The sequence below is a fragment of the Stegodyphus dumicola genome, chromosome 5 (genome assembly GCF_044657685.1).
Source record: "Stegodyphus dumicola isolate Sdum_Otavi_A_Nest chromosome 5, ASM4465768v1".
Lineage (NCBI taxonomy): Eukaryota > Metazoa > Arthropoda > Arachnida > Araneae > Eresidae > Stegodyphus > Stegodyphus dumicola.
Window position 1 is genome coordinate 115952142 of NC_140772.1, and position 20932 is coordinate 115973073.

The 20932-nt window shown below is 32.6% G+C and overlaps 1 protein-coding gene across 2 annotated transcripts in view; it reads right to left on the reverse strand.

Moving 5' to 3' along the window:
* The window catches only part of IA-2 (tyrosine phosphatase IA-2), a 991654-nt gene that overhangs the window by 424831 nt on the left and 545891 nt on the right, over nt 1-20932 (reverse strand). The gene's annotated exons all lie outside the window — the stretch shown is intronic.

The following is a 20932-nucleotide window of genomic DNA, read 5'->3' on the forward strand; positions in this document are numbered from 1 at the left end:
ATAAGACTAATTTTAGAAAGGAAAACGCCAGGATATACAGTCAAACAAAAGGTCAACAGAGTTATAAAATCTTATAAATGCCCAATTTACATAATATTAAGTTGTTATGAAAAACCTAGCCGTAGAAATTCATAATGCAAATAAGTGCTACATAAGGCGAACTTCCTTTGGCAATAACAAGTCAAAACTCCAAGCTGGAAACAGTTAAATTTATTTCGGTATATGTAAAGGAATGATCTGGGAAAAAAATTAATACAAGATTTTAACGAAAATTCTTCAGTATGATAATGAAGTAGCGAACAATTTGCTGAATGATTTAGAAAGTAGAATAAATTCATATATTTTGATTATTAGAGAAGTGAATATACCTGGATTATATTAAAATTAACAGCGGCAGAAATATGCCAGTTAAATGAAAGTATAAATTACAGAAGTTAAAAAAGATTTTTACATATAGTGTAATAGAGATATATCTACTAAATAACAAGTTACTTTAATATGTCTCAAGGAATCATTCCCTTCTGAATTGTTTTAATATTAAAGAATTAAGCACTGTTTTATTACAAATGAAGAAAACATTAAAAATGAGGCAAAAATTGTTTTCCAGTTTTCTAATACCAGTTTTTGTTGTAAAACATAACAATGATGTTTGAATTTGAATTAATATAAAAATAATGTGAGTGAAGTTCAGAACATCCCACATTTTTGAAGTCACAAAAGAACTTTAAACCTGACCAGGTAAGGTTAGTGCATTAATTATTGCCCTGAAAGGGTAAAAACAAATGTTTAAACAGAGGCATGAAATCCGTTTGTTAAAGCAATAAATATCTCTTCAAGATGTTAAAACAATCCGAAAAATTCATATTACAATGTAGAACTACAAAAAGGAACTTACCATTTAAAATTTTAAAAACTTTAAAAAATTCCGAAAGGTTTCAAATTTTAACGGTGGCTCAAAAGGGTTTTGTTTAGGTTTTTTATGCTCTCGTTGAAATCGAAGCCTAATAGTCAGCTGTTACACTCTCACTCCTACTAACCTTTTTTTTTTACACTCACTCTTACTAACCCTAAATTATTATTGTGGAATTTGTTTCACTGGATCACTTGTTCACGAGGCTTGCAACAAACCTAAAAATTATATATTACATACATACATTACGTACATATTCTAAGTTTCAACTCTATTCGCAAAAGGCAAATAGTAAACCTAGTTCCAAACGGGTTTTCGTTTTTGTTTTTGCGGAAATTTCGTAGCAATCGTTTTGAGAAAGAATTCGAAGCATTGTTTCTTTAGTAATTTTGAGACAAAATAGTGTATTCTTGCAGAAATTTTACTTCTCTTTCTTCGATTGTAGAAAAATCCTAGAAGCACAAATGTAAAAATCGATTTTAAGATAAAAAATAATCATATTTTTTCTTGGAAGTCGTTGGAACTTGAAATACAACAAAAAGGGCGCATACGAAGATGATGCTATTGGAAACTGAATATTTGTCATGCGCATGGTTTCCTGAATAACTGTTATGAGCGTGGTTATCAGAGTTTGGTGTATTCTGAAGCTTTGACGATTTCTTCAAAGGTGTTTACACCTTACTAAGGTGTTTGCACCTTACGATTTCTACTAAGGTGGTTTGATGTGTGTTTTATCTATACGTAAGCACCTTCAAAATATTACATTACAACAGGATGGAAAAAATTTATATTTAGAGAATAAAATTCAAAGAGAGTTAAAATACATGGAATCGTAAAAGCTATGCATATTAATTAGCATTGGATAATTTTGCATAAATTGTTACTTAAATTATTCCAGAACAAAAAAAGTATGAAAGTCCTAGTCCTACAGATAACAACGACATGGATAGTTAATTAGCTGATTTAGCAACAAAATATCATCCTCAAAGTAGGGAAAAAAAAAAAAAAAAAAAAAAAAACAGGAGAGAAAGACATAAGATTATTTGCTTTTCGGGTATCGTACTTAACGAAAATATCCATTTTGACCGCTCTCCAATTCATTTGTTTTTGCATGAAATCTGTATGTACGGATACAATAAAGGACTCTTTTTGTTCCACAATGAATTGTAAAATGGATTTAAAATGGATTCAGAAGAGATTTTTTCCGTGACATCTTTATGTACACTGCGCAAAAAAAAAGGGGGAGCAGTTCTGTATCTCCCGTTATACTGGGCCGATTAACGAAATTCAACTTCTGTTTTTTATGTCTCGACCTTTTTTCCGCTCGTTCATCAATGAAAAAAAAGAAGAAAGTAAGTAAGCTACTACGAATTAAGTAGTTCGCCAAGTAAATTATTCTTGGCGCAAACTGAAAAAATTCCACCAAGATAAATTCTTCAGATAAATTCTTGAATTCCTCCGTAAATTTCGCGACAAATTTTACAAAATTTAAAATGCAGGCATAATTTGAGTCGTAGGTTCGAAATATGGAAAAAAAATGACATGTCATTTCATAAAAAGTCCAATTTTGTGTGAAAATATTTATATTAGAACAATGCTATATGTAAATCTAATATATATACAGAGTCGCGGTTTCGAGACGTAACAACACAATTTGAATTTCGTTAATCGGCACAGCAGAACGGGACTTTCATTTTTTAGAGCAGATTATATTATATACAGATGAAATATTTCAATAGAACGTCTACAAATTAATTGCAGTTAGTTTCCTAGTTTTTGCTCTGATAATCGCATACTGTGGCTGACTGGATAAAACGACTGAGGATTAGTAGTCATACTCGGTTTTGACTTCCAGGCAAAGGGCAGGGATACACGGGCAGTATTGTGTTTTAATGTGAATATGAGGCAGTTTCTTTTATAGAATGATCGACTAAGGAATCCCTTCCTATAGATAGTGACTGAGTAAATAAAACCCAACCCCTGATGATTGCAATAATTCTACTTGCAGGACGGCATGCATTAAATATTATACTGCATACAATATAATTCGATGATTCAAAATACAGGTAATTTCTTGCTGGCTACAGTGTACTAAATTACTAGCAAAAAACTGGACTTTATATTGGATATAAGGCCCACCAGCGGCGCAGCGGTCAATTCGCTGAACACTGGTAGTTCCGACCTGGGTTCGATTCCAGGCAAACAGGCTGGCTGCATGGGTGTTCTCGGGATTTTCTCCCTGTGTAACGCGTATACGAGTCAGTTACCCTTAGAAAGTCCTCCACAAAGGCACCCTAGGCAGATAACCTCGTATCTTTTGCTATAATTAAATAAACCAAACCATACTGCGTGTAAATACTACAGCAGAAATAACGCAGTGCTTCATTTTCAACCCAGTACTCTTAAGTACCTTCGTTCATGTTTGTCTATAAATCAAGAAGTCATGAATTTGCATTTAAAAATCCTTACTTGCAAGTATCAGTTAACGAACTTATGCCAAAAGGGGCGCATAAAATTAATTCCGCAAAATTTCATTTGGATACAACTGAAAGAAACTGCTGAGATACAAATCTGCCTTTCAATGATGAAACAAATCTAACTGGGTAATAAAAAATTACACTTTGATGGTTATATAATTAAGACTTTATGAGATTAATAAAACAGTAAAATATCTTCCAAGAACAAACGCACAGCCTGTGTAATCCTAATTAGGCCTAACAAGTTACATGCTCTTTCAGTTTGAACTATTATTTCACGAGTAAATAGAAACAAACTTCAAATTTTTACAAACGGATAGTTACGAAACATTGCAAATAATTTTTGCTTCTAGTACAGATGGATCTCAATGTTAATTGAATCTGTGGAACTGAAAAGCATCATGAATCACTATTTTTGTAATTACTATCTATAATATATTAAATTAGATCAGTTAGTTGTATAGAAACAGTTTGTCTGTCTCTGAAAAATACTTCTGAAAATTTGCCTGTAATGCAAGTAGGAGCAAAAAAAGGCACAGTCAGCAGACAATTCTTTCTTCTGGAAATCAAATCTCAAAATGCTGAATTGAGATTTTTTTTTTATTTCAGTCATTCGGTATCGTAAGAAAGGAAATTCTAATAAAACATGCAAGCACTTCCTAAATAGTTACATTTGATAATTTAAATTAATTATTTTTAATATTAATAAATATAAATTTTACATAATTAAAAATTTGATAATTCTCATGTATTGCACATATGCGCATAAATCAGGAGGAGTTAATAAACCCTCTATAAAATTTCTCACTCAGCATTTCAATGTCAGTAAAAGGTAAACGAAGCATGAAAATCATCGAAAGGCGACGGATAAAGAAAAATAACTTCAAAAGCCAAGTCCTGAATTCTATTGTTCTACTTTATATTAAACGTCACTTCCACTCTCCCATCAATTTTATGAACACGTACGATTTCAGGCTTCAGAGAATATGAATATGGATGGTGGAAATTTTAAGCGCAGTTTAATTTTAACGCTCCCAATAATCGCATATTCTCCGAAGAATTACCTTTTTTATGAGAACGCAAATATGTTTAAATCTTCCTCTTTTGGCCTGGATTATTCTTCCCAAGTCAAATATCAGTGTTTTCAGGTTCCACTCTCCACTTCCCCAAATCTTTTGCAAGTGCGTCGGTGTTGAACCAAAGACATTTCAAGACTTCGCATGATGTCAGCGGTACAACAATTGAAAACTTGCACTTGATGGTTTAATTAGCGTGCTCAAATAGTGTGGATGCAAAAACTCGGCAGGAAGCGGGGACGCAAAAACGCGTATTCCGAAAACAAAGGAAGACGAAGTATGTTGAATTTCTGACTCGGTGAAGGGAAAGTAAAAATCAGTCAGAAAAAGAAAAATTGTCTACTACTAAAAAAAATAGATTCATTATTTTCCTCTTAATGTCAGACACTGCCAAAGAAGTGCGCATGCTTATAAAGAATGCTTTGTGAAGAGTCAACTAATATTTCATACTACATTGAGAAAAATTTGTTTTTTTCTAAACCTGTATATGCGCCGGTAAAAGCATTTTTCTCTTAGGTGTGGAAACGTAAATTTCCGAGATTTGAGTTTAGAGGTAGGCCTTTTTCTAACTTCGTAGCGAGAGTTTGGCTTCTATGTTATTTAATCATCATTTGCATAGGCATCACAAGTGCATATGTAAATATGTTTTATTTATGGAAAATGTAGGGCTCTTTTTATAACGGATTTTCATTTCTAATTAAAATACCTCATTTATTTCGTTGCGTCTAATAGCAAAATAAAATCTTACATAAAGGAAAAAACCGTTTTTTTATTCTATGACGAATTTAATTTCTTCATAATTAAAGTTTTTTAGTTTTATACATCTAATCTAATTTTGTGGAAAAAAATGTTTTGTCAACGTTAATTGTTTTTTTTCCTTGAAATTATTTTCTTTAGCAAATATAGCATGCTATTCAACTCATCTTAAGCACTGCATATCTACCGGATCATAATCAAATTTTGGTCACAGAGGAAATGATTGTGAATACGCGAATTCTGTGCTAGAGTTTAGGACAATAGACTAAAACCATTAAAGATGGACTGTATCTAGGAAATCAGCAATATAACTCTCCACTGTGGAGGATTTTATAAAAATTCATTTACTTATAATGCAAACTGCTCGAAATGAAGTAAAGCGATTGTCATTAATTATACGATATCATTCGTACCTTGAATGATAAAAGATAAGATTTTCAACAATCAAAATAAGTATGTGTTCTACAAAAAAAATTATAACTACACAAAGTATTCGGTTATAAGCAAATAAACAAACGGAAATAAATTTTGCAAAAGAAAAGTGTTTATAGCTATTTCATTACAAGAAACACGTGATCTAAAGGATTAGAATGGTACCATCATCGAAAAGTGTATTTTCATCAAGCATGCTGGACTACTAAAGAATACATCTCACATGGCATTTACGAATTCACAGCTTTAGCTCTCGAAACATGATAAACGATTCAACATGCCAAAATTTCGTATGCAAACAAAGATTAGAGAAGATTTGTGTCACATCTGACACGTTTCTAAACTAATAGCTACAGACGAAAAGGATTACAAATCTTCCCCTTCTATGCTCAAGTAAGTCCCATGTCAATCACGAGCAAAAGTGTTGCAGAACATTGTTTCTGAAGACAGTGATATTTGCGAAAGTAAACATATCTGAATGTATGCTTATTCCCATAAAGGATTTTGGATTTCTTGAAACATCAGAAATGAACAAACAATCGCATTTTTTTTAATTTCCTGTTTTCTCTGAAGTACATCAAACGTTTTGACATTTCAAAATCCGAAATGCTTGTTATAGTAAAATTTTCCATATTATTAACAGTCAAAATTCAAATAACTGTCAAGAACAAAATATAATAGAATGATAACTTGTACCAAATAGACTAGAGTTTGCAAAAAATACTCAATTAAAAGTTAGCATATTTTTAAAGCAACAAAATGAAAATTTCAGGTTTTATTTAGCGATAGGAAATTTTATTATCTGCCTTTTTTCTGCAGATATCGACTTAAAAATTTACATTAAAAAATAGGAAAAATTTGCTATCTCTATTTTTGATTTTAAACCGAAAGTTAGGACTGAAATTTTTGATTTTGTAAGAAACGTTTTCATTTAGTTTCATACCTTCGTTTAACCCTGAGAGCCAAAACTTTAATACACCTGTGAGCAAAAATTATCTTTGTTTAAACACATTCTTTAGAAAAAATCGGAGAAAAAGCATTAAAGAAATTAAATAAATAAGAATAAAAGTAAAAAGTAAAAATGTATAAATAAATAAAATTATGAAAAGGTTCAGATTTTAAGACTCGCACAAAAGAGTTTGTCAAGGCTCTCGCCGAGCTCGCAGTCAATGAAACTGCTGTAACACTCACTTCTACTAACCCTCTTTTTCATCTTTTTAGACTTATTATTAAGCATCATTTTCTTCGCACATTCGCGTATAAAATTCAACAGCAAATTTTTAAAAAATTTAAAAGCAGTGTCCGTTTAGAATTTCCGGTGCAGCAGTGTTGCCATAAATTTTTCTGTTTTTATTCCAAAGGGGAGTTAAACCCCAAGGACTATTAGTCTAAAAGCGGCATTTTGCATCGTTTCACTTTCTGCGTTGATTCACTTTTCAAACTGTCGCCCACAAATATTATCGCCATGTTTTATATTTAAAGGAACTAAATAATAAAGAATCTGCATGAATGTTTCTCGCAATGTGAAAATCAACGGTACCTAGAGCCATTAAAGTTTGAGTAACGTACTCCTCCAGCCGAAAATGAGCACTTGGAAGGCCGAATTTTGAATTTCGAATTTGTTTCATTATCTATTTCAAGTCTTGTAATAGTTCAGCGATTTAAAACATTGTACGAAAAGTACAATTGTATAATGTTGTCATAGTATGAACACATTGTACGAAAAAAAAAAAAAAAAAAAAAAACTATCTCCAGCGCACGAGACTGTGTATCGGAAATTCTAAAGATATGCTCATATTAAAATTATTTTGCGATGTTACCATTGAACTGAATTTTACGGTTTAAGTGCGAAGAACATGATATTTAATATCATGTTATCATAATCACTTGCTAGCTGTGTTCCGGCTCGGTTGAAATAGTTGTGCCTTAATGGCGCTGAAGTAAAACAGTCATGATATAAAATTACATCATACATTAGAACATGAAAGTTTAAATACTAATAATTAGTAGTAATTTTTAAAAAATTGGTAAAATCAATGTCATTTTCAATCATCAAATGTTGGAGTTCTTGTGGAAGAGTAGGAAGCCCGCAGGCATTCCACACAGTGAAAGGGATTGTAGAATACTTAATGTACTTATTCATGGGATGGAGCACTGCGCGTAGTTTCTTGAGATGCAGATTTTTTATCTTCTGTTGATTGCTTGAATAACATGGAGAGGCCAGATACGAGCCTTTTCATTAACGGTGTGTCTACTTTATTTATTAAATATCACGTTCTCGGCGCTTACGCGACATAAAATCATATATCTTTAGAATTTCGTGGAGATGGTCGCGTGCGCTGAAGTTAAGAATGCTTTAATCCGTTCGCTCTTGCCACTAATCTATTTGAAATAGTTGAATTTGTTAGTCAAAAATTCATTGAAGCTTTACAAAGTATGAAATAGGTAATAAAACAAATTCGAAATTAAAAATTTCGTCTTCCAGTTGACCATGCTCGAGTGGAGTCAAAGCTTGATGGCTCTAGGTACTTTTTTTTTTTTTTTTTTTTTTTTTTACAATGCGAGAAACATGCATACATTCACAGAGATTGTTCATTATTTAATTTCTTTAACTATAGTACAAGTCGAGTATTTGATAGCAACAGTCTGAAAATTGATACGCCATTTATAGTGATTCAGTGCGAAATAGCGTTTAGAGACTAATATCCCATTCGGGAGTAACGCCACTTTTGGGCTTAAAAAAAAAAAAAAAAAAAAAGACAAATGAAATAAATTAATAAAATAATAAAATCTGAAAGCTTTCAATTTTGTATCATACCCAAAATGGTGTTTTTTTACGGAGGATTCCAGATGCCCATATTCGAGTGAAGAACTACGTTATTAAAAATTTTATGTCTCTAGGTACCATTTTTTTTCACAATGAAAAAACATACATACATTCATGCATATTCTTCATTATTTAAATCCTTTAAATACACTTATGTCCATAAATTAAGGATAATGCCAGTTCCCGCCAATAAAGGTTAAGAATCAAAGCAAACATGATTTATTAGTAAAGCCCATTTATTAAACAAAAGATAAATAACAAAAAGAATGGTGAATGTATTATACCATTAAAAAAACTACGATTTTTGCTCCCTGTAGAAATTACGAAAAAGATTTTCCCTTACAAAAACTTAGCATTACATAGTTGGTACGGTGGTTAACACATAGAATATCTCCCAGACGAAGAAATGTAGTCCCTACAAGGCCTAGGCATGCTGAGTGTCAAATTTTCGAGCTGATCTTGGGGAAGATTACTCCACTCAGCAAGTAATACCCTCCGAAATTCCGGCTCACATGTAGGAGGTTCTTAACGTGCTGAAATTCATAAGCCAAGCATGTCCCATACATGCCAAATCGGATAGAAATGAGGTGAGAATTTTGGCCATTCCGTACGCATGGTATCCTCAGGTTGAAAGCATGCCTTTACAATATTTGCACCGTGAGAACGGGCATTTCCCTCCATAGACACAAATTATGTGCGCATGGCACCCCTAATGTAACGTCCATGTTGTTCCAGAATGATGTCCTGATAAATTTGTTTTGCTATGGTTCTGATCTGTTCTGGAGCCCTGTATATTTCCACCCCAAACGAATATTCCTGCACCACTGTAACGGCGTCGTTCAATGATGTTGTCTTGGTAGTAGCGGGTACCTTGAGTTCTCCATATTAAAGTCCTATATCAATCAGATTGCAAGCTAAACCTGGACTCATCGGAAAACATCATACAAGCCCACTGTGATGTTGTCCACATCATATGTTCTGTACTCCAATCTAATCGCTGGCGACAGTAAGTTGCGTGAGCGGAAAACATCTAACAGGACTACGAGCGTGTACACCATTCTGTCCCAAACGTCCGTACACGGTTTTCCTTAAAAATGTCATACCCGTGGATGAAGAAAAGCTGACGAGACAGGTGTGATTCTGTGCTCCGTCTGCTTGTTTTGGTAGTTACTGCTACGTATCAGTCGTCATTGGGCATGGTAACTCGGGGGTAACCTGTACTGTAACTGCTACTAATATTTCCATCATTTTGGAATCGTTGCCAAAGCCTAGAGATGAAACTTTGGGCTATTCCAAGTTCCTCGGATACTTCCATGTGAGTACGCCCATATTCCAGGTGGCCGATAATTCTACCACGTAAAATATCACCCATTTGCGTCCTCTGTGACATAACTATTCAGTAAGACTGAGCGGCTTACAGAATGCTTGTGAACAATTTTACTTCTTTGCTATCATTCCTTATATACACTTATCTTACACTCTCGTCATCTGATGTACTATCGACGTCATACGATGGCTTCCTGTAATTCTCATATTATTCTTGAAGATATGCACAATAACTCTACAGGTGAAATCTTTACTTTAGAGTTCGATTTCCGTGCGACTCTGAATTATCCTAAATTTACGGACATGAGTGTATTATGCAGGGATCTAATATTCAATTTCAACAATCTGAAAAGTAAAATGCCGTTTTAAATTTAAAAAAATAAACAGACATTTTTCGCCATAATATATTCTATAAAGAATGTCGAATTTTCTTTATTTAATGGACTATGATTATGATTTTAGTTTCTTGAAAAATAACGCATTATCGCGTTCCCAAAATGCTAATACACATGAAAGTTGGTTTATTAATAATTAGCTAAGTTACTTTTCAGCATCACCTTTTGCCACAAACAACGTTTAGCGATTTCATGAACAATTTTTACATAATAAAAGTGCATGTACCAGTAAATGATGCTATATTTACATACTGTTTTGTAATACTGCAGTAAATAAACATAATGTTACAGTAGTAATGCAAGCCAGTATGATTAAAACCATTGCATAAGAGCAATGAATGATGTACGTTGGTTTTCAGGAAGAAAAGCTGAACAAGAGAATTTACTTTGAAAGATATGTATAAAATGCCTCATTATATTTTTATGCAGTAACTATGTATCAAAAACCAACATTCAAAAATTAATTTAATCAAATAACATACATAACATGAAAAAAATAGATGACTGATTATAGAGGTAAATGTTAAGAGCAATGAATAACTTATTTTTAAACAAATCGTATAAAACGTGTTTTTCTTTCATTTATATAACATTTTTCATGGATAGCAAGTTTTTTTCTTAAATCTTTCGTACAGCAGTTTCATTACGCATTTTCCTATAGATGTTGACTTTTTACATCTGCAAAATAATTACAACTTATAACCTTATTAAAACGGATAGCTTTCTGTCCGCGCATTTTCATATTTAATTTATTTAAAATTATTATTAGACCTGTACAATCTTTCAGATTATATCCATGCAGGAAACAGAAGAGATCCGCTTTAATTTAAAAAAAAAATATTTAAGTGCATAAAAGCCTAATTTTTGTTTACCATAGCAGCCATATTTGTTTACACTTGAAACTTAGCAGAACAGTGAATTCTGTTTTTGCACCTTCAGTGTCTTTTCACCGAGTGGGACCAAAATTAAACTTCCATTTTTGTGCACCGAAAATCTGCCTTATTGCTTGCTGGCCGAATTGCTTATTTTTGAGTAGAAACTCTAATTTTAATTGTAATTTTTTTATTGTTTTAACTGTATATGGTGTTTTATTCTTTGCCTATATTTTTCAATTTTTAATGAATATATTTTGAGGTTTTTATGCATTTTTGCCTTGTCGCGATCTGAGAAGAAAGTTAATTGAATGAGAAATATATTTCTGATGAAATTCGAGGAAATGAGTTTACATTAAATGCAGCAAAAAAGCATATAATTTAATATTCCGTACAAGGAATTTATGTGGTGTACACATCAGATTTTTTACTTAATTGAACTTATTAAGATTTTTTAGTTATACTTTTGAAATCATATTAGATCAAAGTAAGTCTTGCGAAACGGAAACTAGATCATTTTTCTAAATCGTGTTAAGAAAAAAATATAAAAATAATTCGTGAGGAAAGAGAATTATGTATACTTTACTTTTATACAAACACAAAAATGGGACAGTAAATCCGTTAATTGTTACATTTTATTACGACTCTCGAAAACTGAAATTCTAAAGGTTATGGCGGACAGGCTGTCGAGAAAACTGCATTGCGTTATTGACAACGATAAGCGAGTTATCGAAAACTACTTGCTTGCTTATTCAGGCACCGCTAGTTCATATTTAAATTACATATAGGGAGAATCATAAAAATTCTGTGTATCTCGTCTGAAATTGAACCAAGGGTGAGCGCTTGGTTAGCATAAAATTTAGCACATGCTGTACTAATGGAAAATCAAGCGTTTGCGATTTAATGCTTGCAGAATTATGAAATATGCATAAAATAAGAAAGACATGTAATTATTAGCAGTTCAGACAAAGTTGCTTCATGCAAGCAATTTTGTTTTATTCGTAAGCAACATAAATCAGCGTAAAATGTTTAGCTATTTAAAACACTTTTAAGCTCCGCAAATAGAAAATAAATGCAAATTCACAATTGCCTTTGGAACAGCCTTCCCTTCCCCCCCCAAAAAAATAAAATAAAATAAAAAATAAAGCGGAATTAAACTTCCTTGTATGGATTATTTGTATTCATACTTTGCAGCTTAAATAAGCATTTTTCCAATCCTTTTTCAAAATATTCCTAAACTTTTACTTCGCACGTAAATAAAAATGGATTTGTTTTTCTTAATGTCACATGGGATGAGAAAGAGAAAATATTTTTTTCTTTTTTTAAGTCTACTGTTCAATTATTTTAACAAATGTGATACTTATACTGCTTTTTCATATTACAAAATGGATTAGAGAGCTAATAAGACACGCAGCTACGTTACATTTATAGTATATGATTTAGCAACATATTTAAACCCAAAATTTGCTAACGGTTATTTTATTACACTGGAGATTAAATAATTTATGTTTTAGTAATTAAACCAATAAATGCTGCATTTCTTAATGCAGGAATGGGATAAAAAGTGCACGGATGTTATAAATTGAACAGCGCTAGAAAATATTACCATAAATCAAGAGAGAATTAAAAATAGTGCAAAAAGAAATATTAAAATGTGAAAGATCACTAAAGCGTTTTAATACTCTAAATTTTACAGTACGATCATAGGTTTTCAATAAAAATTACACTATAGCTATTTAACTCCTGCTCCCTTGATAAAATAAATTAACCCTGCAATTCCGATCAGTTTTTAGATAAGATTGTATTTTTCTATTTGTTCATATTTTTTTCTAATTACTTCTCTATTAGTCAGCGATATATTCCTTTTATTTAACTTTCACGGCAGATTACTTCAAATTTTACTTTTTCTTTCAAAATCTAATTATTTTTCCATCCATACTATTTTTGCAGTTTAATTTTTAGAATTAATCTTTTAACAAATTATTTGCCTCCAAGTTAAAATGCAGCTTTTCATTGCAACGGAGTGTTATTGAAAGAGGAAGTTGTGTATAAACTTTAAATTAATAAATTAAAACGCGCTCTGTGCTAAAACAAATTTTTTAAGGAACACAGTATTTATTTTAAGACATTTCATTTTTGTTAATATATTTACTAATGTCTTCCCTTTCTAAATCTGTAAGGACCACTAGCGGCCGAGTGGTAAAGTCGCTGAACATGGGTAGTTCGGTCCGGGGCTCGAATCTCGACGAACGGGGTGGCTGCATGGGCGGTTTCGTGGTTTTCCCCCATGCGTAACGTGTATATGAGCCAGTTTTCCTTAGAATGTCCACCCCGAAGGCATTCCTCCTCTTACTCAGATGGCCCTCGCGTGTTTTGCCATAACCACATCTAAATCTATAATATTGCTTCTACGTTCCTTACCTTTAGAGAATACACACACTTCTTGAAATGTATGAGCAACACAATAGACAATTTTGCTGCTCAGAACAGCTTCGTTTTGCTTTAGAAGATAAGCATTTTTAAATCAATATTGTTATTACTTTTGTACCACTTATGTACTAAAACATCACTTTGTAAAGTGTTAGTGGAAACCTAAAGTTACTTCAAGATTTTTTGTTTAACTGTGTGGTTAGATCATGAATATTTTAGGCAGTTCCTTATACTAAAACTACCATTAACTGGCAAAGAAAAGTTGTTTCACTGCTTTATTAGTTAAGTCATCTTCCATAAATTTTAACGATACTACCAGCAGATACTCACCAACAGAAACTGAAATTACCTAGACACTTTACCTATTACTTTACTAACCTCCAGACATTGCGGTCCCTAGCTTACAACTTAGCTTAGGTTACTGGGTTAAAAGTTGTCGGAAGACTATGCATGGCCTTTGTAAGTGATAGCTACCACATGCCTAACGTTTTCATTTACTAATCTTCTAGAAGAACAAAAGAAGATAAAGCAAAAGGACAAAAGAAAAATCTTAAAACAAAACTGATTAGTCAGCTGAGAACTTTAAAAGATTACGATTTTAGTTTCCATTTTTGTGATCGAATTACTTTTAAACAATCACTACATTTAAAAAGGAGGAACGTGAAATAAGGAAACAAAGTTCAAAATTAGGCATGTTCTATATCCATTGAAATTTATCGCAATAAAATGTTAGACAAAATCATCTTATGGAATCAAACACTATAATAAGATAATATATTTCTAAGATTATTTATTAAGAAAAGAGCCTTATGGGGCAGCCTCATGTTAGGATGTTAATTAGTCATATATATTTTAAAGAGATAATTAATTAGGATAAAATAGTAAGCCTCCGATTCTCTAACGAATCGAACAAGCGAACGCATGAAACTTGCTGCGGTATGAAATGTATGAGAATTAAAAAATAGAAAGTTGTATATACATTTTGAAAGTGTATGAACCGCTATTGTATGAACAACATGGGAAAGAAAATGGGAGAATTAAAAAATGAAAGAATAAATCCACAGACGGAATAATTCACAACATCCCATGCAATTCACACTGGCATTAAATCTTGTAATTATTGCGGCAGTGGGGGAGTTAGACATTGGTATTTTTGGCTCAAAGTACATTACCGAACTTACCAATCTTTGCGATAGGTAAAAAAATTATTTTGCCTCAAATCTCTTTACCGACCCTTGTTACTAATCCCTGAAATAGGTGAAATAAACTTCCGTCTCAAATCATTTTTCATATCCTAGTTATTAACCATTCGGACAGGTAAAATCAAGATATGTAAGATTTTATTTTAACTCAAATCTCATACTCATACCTAGACGCATAATTTTGGTATGTATGAAAGCATGGTATAGCTAAAGTTGTTCATATGTGTTTTAAATTAAAATGACCACCCATCTTACCTGTATCCTGTCTAACAATCAGTTTTTGTTTTCAGTCCCCCAATCATCTTGCCTAGAAAACCTTTTTTGAAGTGTTGATATTGTTATTAACTCGTCGATCACACAGTCAGAACTAAACTATTTTTGTCGTCTTGCGTTTGTATGTGTTTCGGAGTGGAAAACGGCTTATTTTTCGCTTCCTTTTTTGCACGTGGTGTGACCGCCATTTTGTGATTGCATGGGTTTCGGTAAGTACTTTTTTAAATTTTGAAGTTCTGTTTGTGTTTCGCATATTTGGATACTCTGCTTTGCTTGTCTGATTTCATGCATTTTGGTTGCAAACGTTTTGTTTTCTATTCGTTTCAGTGTGGGATTTTTCTGCTGTTTTGCGCGTGCTTTATTATTGGTTAGTTAATTTAGTTTGATTTTCTGTATTGTTTATCATGCCTTCATCCGTTAATCTTTTCAATAAATTCCGCTTGAAACAGCAAAAATTCCTGAATCATTTTGACTTTATACTTAACTGTAAATGCAAAAAAAATTATTTCTAATTTCATTAAAATCAAATCTACTCAAAAACCTTCCAGTCGCGTTTCAAGAATTCTGTTAAACTGCAAGCTTACCTTACTTCGATCCATCATAAGGGATACACGTCAACAATCGTGCAAAATTGAACATGAGCTCTATAAGCTTCATCTGAAACTCGCTAATTAATATCCAAAATTCACTGCTCTTGAACAAAAGTATTGGTCTAGAACGGAGAATGCAGTTAACCGTCATAAAAACACCCTTGCAGTTAAATTCGAAAAACTTCTTTTACAGTCTTCCAGTTTAAGTAGTTCACGAAAATCTTCCCATTGTAAACATTAAGCCAATAGTTAATATTTCTAATGTTAGTTTATCAGAAGAACAAAAGAGAATTCTAAAATATATTATTTTAACTTCTCACAAACCTGAAAACCATCGATTACAAAGATTTTGGCTCCTATCGAAAAAGCTTTCAAGTACAGTAAAGTTTCAGATCCATAGAAAGAAATGTTTAGGCATCTTATCGCTCATAATGTGAAATTCAATAATAAACCTTTGAAACCAAATCTAACTGCGAGAGAGAGAGATAAAATGCGCGAAATTCATTCTAATCCGGATATTATCATTTCAAAGGCCGACAAAGGTGGCTAGATAGTCGTCATGGATAAGAACACTTACATCGATGGTGTCACTAAACTCTTAAACGAAGGACCATATAATTCGATCCCTAAAGATCCTTCACCTTCAGACCTGTCAAAAATAAAAACTGCGATCAAATCTTCACAAATCATTTCAAGCAACTTAAAACATTCGCTTATCCCATCTGTTGCGAATTGTGCCAGATTATATGCTCTTCCCAAAATTCATAAAAGTGGTACTCCTTTCCGCTCTATTGTATCAAATTTAGGTACTGCCTCGTATCCATTAGCTAAATATTTAGTTTCTAGATTTTCAACTGTATTAGACAATAACATTTACAGCATAAAAAATTCAATAGAGTTTGTAAAAAAGGTTAAAATAATTTCTCCTAGAAATTTAATCATGGTTTCTTTTGATATAAGATCATTATTCACCAATGTTCCAGTGGAGGATGCATTAAGATGTCTAGAAACCAGACTTCGCGAATTTCATTTCTCTTGCATCGAAATTGATGAACTATATTCTCTTACTCTTTTTGAAACAAACACATTTTGTTTTCCAAAATAAATATTACAAGCAAACTGAGGAATTAGCCATGGGAAGCTCCCTCAGTCTCATCCTGGCTGATATCTACATGCATTATTATGAATCAAAATTGTTTGAAACTTTAAACTTCCCAGTATGGTTCCGCTACGTAGACGATACTTTACCCTGTTTGAAGGTAATCAAGATGATTTAAATAAAGTTCTTTCAACAATGAATTCTATTGATCCTGCTATTTCAGTTCACCTTTGCACCTTTGAACTTGAGACTTGCAATTCTCTTCCGTTTCTCGACATTCTGGTCACACGTAACACATCCAACTTCAGTACTACAGTTTACCGTAAACCTTCATCGGTTTGCCTTCCAACACATTTTAAATCATGTCATCCGATCAAACAAAAGTTAGCTTCATTTTATTCCTATGTTTTCCGTGCTCTTCAAGTTTGCTCCCCCAAACTACCCCTTGATGAAGAACTAAATTATTTAAAAGCAATAGCTATTGACAGGGGCTTTTTACCCAACATTATTAATCAAGCAGTTAAAAAATTCTCATCTCAACACACTAAAAGGCATACTCTTGTTTTAGGAGATTATAAAAATTCTGTTGTCATTCCCTTCTTTCCATCAATTAGCTATAAAAATGCACATATTTTGAAGAAATTTAAATTTCGGGTCTTTTATTCTCCCATAAATAAAATTCCGAGTTCCACACTCAAGGACCATCTTCCGAATATGAATTCCTGGGGTATTTATAGGATTCCTTGCCAGTGTGGTTTAATTTACATTGGCCAAACTAAGAGAGCCTTAAAATTTCGCGTCATATAATAGAAAAAAGAAAACACAGAAGTCTTCTGTTGCCCAAAATTGTTTGTCTGAAAATCACACTTTCAATTTTTCTGCTGCCAAAATTATTCAAAAAACATCTTCCATTGGAGAACTGGATATTCTAGAGGCATTTCACATTAAAAAAAAATCTTTCTGTTCTAGTTAACGATCCTGATTCCAATCCATCTTTGCCTTCGGCCTTTAAAGAAATTATGTTTTAGTTCTGGTTTCATCAAGAGATGGCGACACTAGCTTATTTTCTGTCCAGGTTTTTTTATCTTATCTAATCATTATATCCTATCTCGTTCATTTGCGCTTTTGAAGCTGAGGATGGTGGTTCGGTAAAACCATCGAAACGAGGTCCGTGAAAATTTGAAAATATGACGCTGATTTTTGTTGTTTGACTTCTGAATTACTATTTTGAAAGCTCAGTGTTGATATTAATTCATCGAGGGCAGGAACAGAACTAAATTTTTTTGACTGCTCAACGTTCTCTCTCAGAATGTTTTTGATTACTCTATTTGTAAACCTTTTCTATAAATGTAAACACTGATCAACTGACACATAATTTTTTTCTGACCCGCGTCCATGGCATACACGCGTTTTTTCTCCTCGTCTTCCCTAATGCAAGACATTACATTTTGTGTTAAAACTGAGTAAATACGTCTTCTTTAAATAATGCAGTTAACAATTAAATGATAAATTATCTCAATGCATTATTTAGGCTGCATATATAGTAGAGTATAGCTTTCCAGATGGGGTAGGAACAAAACAAAAACAAACAAAAAAAAAATCACATAACTCTTATCAGGGCAGTTTTCAAATGAGTGTGCGGCACCAGATAATATGCAACTAAAATAAATAGTAGTTTCGATGTATATAAAACTAGGGAAAGTAGAAAATATTATTTAACCAACTCATTCCTTCAAAAAAAAATTTTTTTCTGCAAAGTATTATCTAATTAATTCTTAGTAGAAATTTCAGAATCATTATTCATATATTACTTCACTTAAATATATTCTTACATTAAAGCGTAGAATAACATAAAGATAATTAAAATTAGGGGTACGAAATCTTGATGCTTATATCAACTAAACATCTGATACACATATAAATCAGATCATATGCTTATCTATGTACAACTTAATTCTAAACTAATGCTCTCGAAATACATTTTAAAGTAGAATTCAATTCTTTAAAGTTCATTAAAATGAAATTGTATTCCTGGGTCTCAGTGTACGAGTACATATTTATATGCTGTGCTAGCAACACATCCATGAATCCAGTCTGAAAAAAGAAATCTCAGAATATTCCTCACACATACATGTCTCAGTATTAAGAAACAAAAGCTCCAGTTGCATGGAACTAAACATAAGCAACAACAAAAAGATACGTATCACAGAAGAGACTTCTTGATATTGTAATTTTATTTCTTTCTTTCTATTCAACGTCATATATTGTTAAGTAGAAAGTGAGACAGGCATTTGTAAGCGTCTAGTTTTATTAACTCTGTCTAGAAAGGTACGTATCTGTGTATTTTTTGCATATTTATAAAGTATTCTAACATAGGGAGCTTTCGAAATGGATTATTATTCGATATCACTGTCATCTAAAGTCATACGTCTCGCATGGCAATAAGGCAAAATCTTCAAATATTTGGGAGTGGGGGAGCAGAACGCACTTCAGAAAAAATTCACTCAAATAACATATCTTTTTCCAAATCTACAAACATCCATAATAAGTGGAAAGGTGAGAATGAAAATTCTCATTTATCATTATTAAAGAAATCTGAGTAAAAATTACTTAATAAATAAATATCGATGCATATAATCATTACCTTTTGCACAGCTTATAATATACAAACACACGTACAAAACAGAGCTAAAATGATATTGAAAATAAATTTTTTATACCGCTCTACTAAGAAGAAGTTTCCAATTATTAAGTCGTTACTTAATCTCTCAAAAATCTTTTAGAAAACATTTGAATACACAAAACTGGCTGTGGAAGAAGTACTCTGGGTAATCCTCCCGCGTCTCATTGTATGATATAAGTATCTAACATATTCATCTAGTAACTCGAAAGGCCCACTAGCGGCTGAGAGGTAAAATTGCTGAACACAGGTAGTTTAGGCCTGGGCTCGATTTTAGGCGAACGGGCTGGCTGCATGGGGGTTTTAATCGCTTTCCTCATGTGCAACGTGTATACGAGCCAGTTTCCTTTAGAAAGTCCTACACAAAGGCTTCCTTTCCCTTAGGAAGATAGCCCAAAGTGCTTCCTCATAATCATCGAAACTAAAAGAGCAACTTAAAATATCGTGGTTCAAATCTCAGAGAGGACACAGATGATTTCAAACTTTTCTTGCTCTCGAAACCTAATAGTCTCTAGAGTAGGGCCTGAAATGAAATTGAGGTAAATGAATACTCGTCAGCACTTGAATTAAGCTGACTAGGTCTTGTACTTCATCCTAGTCACTCTTTATGTAGAATGTAAAAGTTATCGCATTTCCCCGTATGTGCTCTTGTGGCGTAAATGGTTAGCATTTGCAACTAGCAAGTGGAAGATCCGTGTTTCAAATTAGCGGTGAAGGCTCAGTTGATTTCTTACGTTTGTAGGATCCTAATTTTGAGTATAATTTAAAGCCCTTTCTTCCAGTTAAAAAAAAAAGAAATTGAAAGCTTTCAGATTTTATATTACGACCAGACGGGCATTTTTTCCATTTTCAGATACATACACATTTCTAGAGCATCTTTAATATTAAAAAACAGCATATCTTTTGACAGACAGTCTGGCGCACTGGAGATAATTTTTTTTCCTTCAGCTTTGAAATTTTTTAATCAGAAATTCGTTACAGTTTTACAAAATATAAAACAAATTCCAAATTCGGGCTTTCATGTGCCCGCGTTCGGATGGAGGACTATGCTATTCATTCAAGAAACATGTATACATTCATGCAGATTCTTCATTATTTAATTTCTTTAAATATAATGCAGGGGTCTAATATTTAGTGGCAACAATTTGAAAAGTGATGCATTGCAATTGAGTGATTCAAAGTAAAATGCCGTTTAGAGACTAATACCCCTTCTGGGCTAGCGCCGCTTTGGACTAAAAAGATCACTCTAGAGATTTGTATTTAATTTAATGCAAATTTTATCATTTCCAAAAATAATATTATGACACCAGTGCTTCCATATTCCTGTTTTCCTAATGTTAATTACCTTTAAAAACCATCCATCTACAAACCTTAAGTACTTAACTAGCTTTAGTAATATCTGTATACGCTATCCTAACTTTCTGACTACTGAAACCTCGGGTAACTATGACTGACGCCAGAGCCGGTGCAACGGATGCAGTCGCAACGGGTGGAAATACTTAAAGGAGGCAATATTTTAAAATTTCAGGAGGAACTGGGAGGCAGAATCAATGAACCACAGAGATTGTAAAGGACTAGAACCGACCG